This window comes from Bemisia tabaci, chromosome 2, assembly GCF_918797505.1.
Source record: "Bemisia tabaci chromosome 2, PGI_BMITA_v3".
Lineage (NCBI taxonomy): Eukaryota > Metazoa > Arthropoda > Insecta > Hemiptera > Aleyrodidae > Bemisia > Bemisia tabaci.
The window spans coordinates 36,311,744-36,317,863 of NC_092794.1; the positions used below are offsets into that span (position 1 = coordinate 36,311,744).

The following is a 6,120-nucleotide window of genomic DNA, read 5'->3' on the forward strand; positions in this document are numbered from 1 at the left end:
AATGTTTCATTATTGAAAACTTCAAAAGAAATTTAACATGCCCTCACTATTTTTGAAAATGATATTATTGATATCTAGCGAATGAAATGGAAATGAAGACATACTTTGAGCATTAAAACATAGAACTTATGCTGTAGCATATTATGACTTATTCTTTTCTTCCTAGTTTGTATTTTTGAATGGTTAAAGTCACACATGACTTGCAGGATAAATTGGAACGGTCATACGTTTCTACGGGCCATATGGACATGGAATGATATTCACAGCTAGGGGGAAACAAACTGAGTGACAAAAGGCAAGATATGAGCAAGATTTTAGAAGGCTTTAATTGATAAAATTTCATTTTCATTTTACAACAAAATCGAGGGCAATGGTGACACACTCTTGCTAGGTGATGTGACAGAAACTAATCATAGATAAACAACATTGAGCATCACTAGACGTAGACAAGTTTAACACATTACATTGAAGATTTGAATTCACATATCATGATTGCTGGATCATCTACAGTTCGCCAACTATGCAGCTTCTGTGAACACAAAAGATACTTTCCTTAGAAAAAAAATCATTGTATTTTTCAAGTAATGTATTTTTCAAGTAAAGACAGTGCTCTGCCTTCTACAGGCAAACCATAAAATTACAGGACTGGGACATTGTGGCGCCTAAAAAAGTTGACGTACCAAAATTGAATGCGCCATAATGAATATGCAAAAAGTTAATTAGGCTCCTAAAAAATGAGTTTTATCCCTGCAAAGGTGTCGCCAACGATTGAAAGGGGAGGCAGAATGCTGAGAAACATTCCAACAGTTATTTACAGCAGACACCTGATATGGTGTTTGCTCAGTGTTTCCATTGAGTCTTCAATTGACTTATTAGAGAATCTTTTAAATTGTCAGTACATGGAGTAATTCACAATAATTACAGCAATATTAGTGGGTTGTTTCCTTGTTGGACTTGCACTTTTTGAGCAGGAGCGCATCATGTAATTTTGATTCTTGCAGTTTAGAAAATGGAGGAAAAGTCTGAGGAGTAAAACGAGGTTTTCTACTTACACATTAGCAAAATGCTGGGCTTGAAAACATGGTGAGCATTTTCATAAGGAAAAAGACAGGTTTTCAATGTGTGATGATTCATATAATGTTTAACAATCTGCCGATTATGCAGCATCTGCGAACAAACAAGGAAATTTTTAGAATAACAATGTTAATATTCTTTGCATGAAAAGATGCATTTCATCGGGTATTTTCAGCAGACACCTGAAGTGGTGATCATTCAACATTTTCCTAGAGCCCTTTAATGACTTGATGTAGAATCTTTTAAATCGTCAGTACATGGAGTAATTAACAATAATTATAGCAATATTAGTGGGTTGTTTCCTTGTTGGACTTGCACTTTTTGAGCAAGAGCGTATCATGTAATTTTAATGCATGCAGTTTAGAAAATAGAGAAAAAGTCTGGAGAGTAAAACGAGGTTTTCTACTTACACATTAGCGAAATGCTGGGCTTGAAAACATGGTGAGCATTTTCATACGGAAAAAGACAGGTTTTCAATGTGTGATGATTCATAAAATGATTAACAATCTGCCGATTATGCAGCATCTGCGAACAAACAAGGAAATTTTTAGAATAACAATTTTAATATTCTTTGCATGAGAAGATGCATTTCATCGGGTATTTTCAGCAGACACCTGAAGTGGTGATCATTCAACATTTTCCTAGAGTCCTTTAATGACTTGATGAAGAATCTTTTAAATCGTCAGTACATGGAGTAATTAACAATAATTATAGCAATATTAGTGGGTTGTTTCCTTGTTGGACTTGCACTTTTTGAGCAGGAGCGCATCATGTAATTTTGATTCTTGCAGTTTAGAGAATGGAGGAAAAGTCTGAGGAGTAAAACGAGGTTTTCTACTTACACATTAGCAAAATGCTGGGCTTGAAAACATGGTGAGGGATCGGAGTGGAAAAACAGCATTTTCTCGCACTAAAACTGAGAACTTAGAGCACAAGAATCGAACACATTTTAACGGTGAACGCGCACTAATAACACTAAAGATATGACGTTCAAGATAAGAGCTAAGAATCCGCATCAATGACATTTCTCCGTTGCAATTCTCTCTGAAGGATCACAAAAAAACCTTTACGACTCCGTACTACAGGACCCCGTTTATTACGAATCTGAGAATAAATCCGAGCTGAATTATGTACGATATAGTGCTCTGTAACGCGCTCGACATTCTAATAGAATATTTTAAACCTAAAATGTTACTATAATAGAAAAAAACTTTAAAAAAATCGAGGAAATTCAACCGACGACGCTTACCCGAAAGGCCGATGTTTTTGACTAACTCGTCCTAACTTCCAATATTTTTCCTCATCGCTGGATGGTATGTTGCATAGAGAAAAAAAAGGAGGTGTTTGCATCTTGAGGATTTGTACCCACCTACGTCATCAATGTAAACAAGACGCTCGTTGAGGGTTATGTTGACGCTGTAAAAACGGACCATAATGTCCGATTTTTTTACTTAAATCAACTCTTTATTTAATTTCAAGCACTTTTTATAGAATGACTTTTTCCCTTAAATTACACCATTTTCAAGAAAATCGACAGGATAAAAACGTCGCTGTACCCAATGACGTCATCAAAGCTATAGATACTCTATGAAAAATTCCAAGATGCCCGAAATGCAAACACCTCCTTTTTTTTCACTATGGGTATGTTGGGTCACCTCACTGGGTGATCCGGAAAAATAGTTTTGACACGATCCGCATTCCTCTTCGGTATGGTTTGGCAACACTGTAGGCTCATCGATGCCACCGTTGAGTTCAGTTTTGAGAATATATTTTATTTCCGATATATACGTATTTTTTTGAGAATATTTTTTTTTTTTTTTTTCGAGAAATTATATATTCTGAGAAAAAATAAATTCTCAAACCAATTATATATTCTCAAGGAAAAAAATATATATTCTCAAAAAAATACATATATATCGGGAAAAAAATATATATTCGGAAAAAAAATATATTCTCACAAAAATTAATATATTCGGGAATTTTGGACCTAACGGCCCGCCATAGGGAGTGAACCTTCTGTTGGTGAAGCCTATATATTCTGTGATCGAGTTGTCTCAAGGTAGATTTACACAGGTATGGAAAAGTCGAAGACATAAAGACGGAGCGCTAAAAGCAAAAAATGAAGCTTCTCTTCAATCACCTCTACTATTGGCTAGAGGATTGGCGGCGAAATCGGGTCAAGTTTGAAATTCAAATGTAGGGCGGGAACTAAATAAAATTGCGGAAACAAAGTATTCTAGGTTGATTTTTCCCCAAATTCACTTACCCACTCATATTTCTTTAACTTTAGGTTAGTTTTGGTCCGTCGTTGACCGATTAATTTCATTTGGGAGTAACGGTCATCTAGAACTGTAACGGCCTGTTTGAACCTGCAGAACCACCATGAGCAGAAGTAAAACTAACTTTATCTGAGATTACTGCCTGTTACTTAGCAAAATTAGGTGTATTATAGTAGGACGCAGTCCCAACGTTCTTAATATATTCGTTTTAGGCATTTAAAATACGTTTCGAAGAAGAAATGTGGAAAAATCAAGAGGACAAGTTCAAATCAAATTTCCGTTTGCCGCCATGGATTCCCGCGCTCATTTACACACTCACACAAGCGCGCAGCGTCGAACCTAGCTTCACTCTTTCCCCGTGCTTTTAGATACGAGCGCTCCGTCTTTATGTCTTTGGCATGGACCAAGAGAATAAATAAGGACTCCAACTCCCTATGCTAACCTGTGTTAAAAACCGTTACCGCGCGCTTGCAGCGAACCTGGCGGAGGGTGCGGTGAACTAACGCCACAGCGGTCCACGATCGTACCTCTACAGTATGTTATTCCATGCAATGTTCTTTGTTTATCTATGATTTATTTATATGTTTAGATACTTTAATACATTTTACTTTCGCAAACTAATGAAATAGTATAGATACATACCTTCTGCAGAGGTCAATGCGAAAGACTTTGATTTGAAGTATCTTATCAAAACACGAGCAAAGATGATTCAGTCAACTTCTGACGCAGAATCAAAGAGACTTGCTAATGATCAAATTAAAGGTAATGCTTGAAGTCAAGTATCTTTGATTTTGTGACACTCAGTTGATTTTTATCAGTACAACACTATTTCTCAATCAAAAGATTTCACTTGCGCCTTGGCCTTCGGCTAAAAGTACAATCCTGATTCCTGCTGCACACTGCACACTGCACTAGAGTCCCTTTATACCCAGAGTTAAGACAACTCACTTTTGGTTGGGCTGAAAGTGGCCTAAAAAAAAATCCAATTCTGATTGGTTCTCGCTCATGGAGGCCGAAACGAGTGCACCAAGATGGCGGTACCTCGAATGTGAACAAGAATAATGAAAATATTACCTAATTGTGGTTTATCAAGAGTAAATTGTTATTTCCATAGGTCCAAAATGAAAATAGATTAAGATATTATTCACAAACCAACCTCATTTTCTTTTTAATGAATTACTTTGTTGATGTTGTTGTTTTTGTGTGACAGACATCGCAGGATTCCTGATCCTTATCCCTCAATATCGTTCGTTTGGGTGCACTCGTTTCGGCTTCCATGGCCAGCCAAGGCGTACCACGTGTATATAAAGGGAATTAAGGAGATTCATAAGTTTCTAGGGTTTAATCCTGCAATCTGAGTGTTATATGAAATTTCTGGAAATTTCCTCACGAAATTTCTTTTTATAATTTTTCATTTTTGTAAAGATGTAGCAATTTCTATTGCTCTCAGGAGGAAAATTAAGAATATCAGAGATATTATATGGTGCAGAAGTAAGGGAAGTCAGGAAAGGTTGGAATAACATAAACAATCAGCGCTGATCGCGGCGATTAATCGCTAGGTGTATACGTAATCGCACTGATGGTCTCTGTTGATTGTATTGCGTTGAGCGATGCGACCCGAACCAACCCAATCGCGGCGATTAATCGTCGTGTGTATCTAGGCCTTCAGAGTCAAGACAATTTGAATCCATTTCTGATTGGTTCCCGTATTTTAGGCCTCCACAGTGTCACAAACGGGAATAAAGATTACATTTTCACCAATTGCAAAGATTATAATCTGGAATGGACCAGGGAATTACGGGTTCAGCAAGGAACAAACGGAATGAGAGGAGGAACGGAGAAAGGCATTTGAGAATGGGCCGATCAAAGATTACGAAAAACGTTCAATTTTTGTAATCTTTATTCCCGTTTGTGACATCCATGAGCCGAATTGTCTTGACTCTCAGTAGTAGTATAAAGGGACTCTACGCCAAACCAGGCTTCACTTTTTCCCCGTGCTTTTAGATACTAGAGTCCCTTTATACTGAGAGTCAAGACAATTTGAATCCATTTCTGATTGGTTCCCGTATTTTAGGCCTCCACAGTGTCACAAACGGGAATAAAGATTACATTTTCACCAACTGCAGTATAAAGGGACTCTAGATACGAGCACTCCGTCTTTATGTCTGACACCGCAATCACACGCTGAATGTGGGAGCTGAATGTGGCTTGAATGTGGAAGTCATCGGCCCGATGCCTGAATTTTGCGCGTGACGCGCAAAATTCAGCAACGATTCTCAGCAACCATCGGACCAATTTTGAATTTGTCAGAACTATTCGAGTAGATTTGATACACATCTGAATGAAAATAACTCGAATTTGCTAAATTTTAGCCGTTGGGCGATGACTGTTGACTTCCACATTCAGGTGCTAAATTCAGCGTCTGATCGCGGCATTTGGGAAAAGTTGAAAAGTTCCCATGAGCCTCAGTACGTGTCACATTACTACGTGACGTAGGTTAAGGGGCCCGTTTTTTAATTAAATTACAATCAAATTAACATTCAAACGTTTGTGCGTTTAAACGTCAAAATTAATATCGCATTATCAAAACTGTGCAAAAAATCCCACAAAATTTTGACAAACGATAAACCGAATATAATAAATCAAAATAATCAAAACATTCCAAATGGCTGACGTTAAGGGGCCGCTGGAGAGCCAATCTGCAATCTACAGTTGTTAAGTTCTGTCCATACCTGCGTAAATCTACCTTGGAGTTATCTTAACTCTG

At 37.4% G+C, this 6,120-nt stretch overlaps 1 long non-coding RNA gene across 2 annotated transcripts; it reads right to left on the reverse strand.

Annotated features, from left to right (window-relative positions):
* Positions 1 to 301: 301 nt before the first annotated feature.
* LOC140224075 (uncharacterized) lies at positions 302 to 2,380 on the reverse strand. Of its 2 annotated transcripts, XR_011899322.1 has the most exons (4): positions 1,917 to 2,380; positions 1,485 to 1,599; positions 1,053 to 1,167; positions 302 to 529 (listed from the first exon to the last, which is right to left on the reverse strand). It is a non-coding gene; the product is annotated as an uncharacterized lncRNA (long non-coding RNA). The 2 variants fall into 2 exon arrangements; XR_011899323.1 differs by lacking the exon at positions 1,053 to 1,167 and having other exon boundaries at positions 1,917 to 2,379.
* Between the last annotated feature and the right edge of the window lie 3,740 nt (positions 2,381 to 6,120).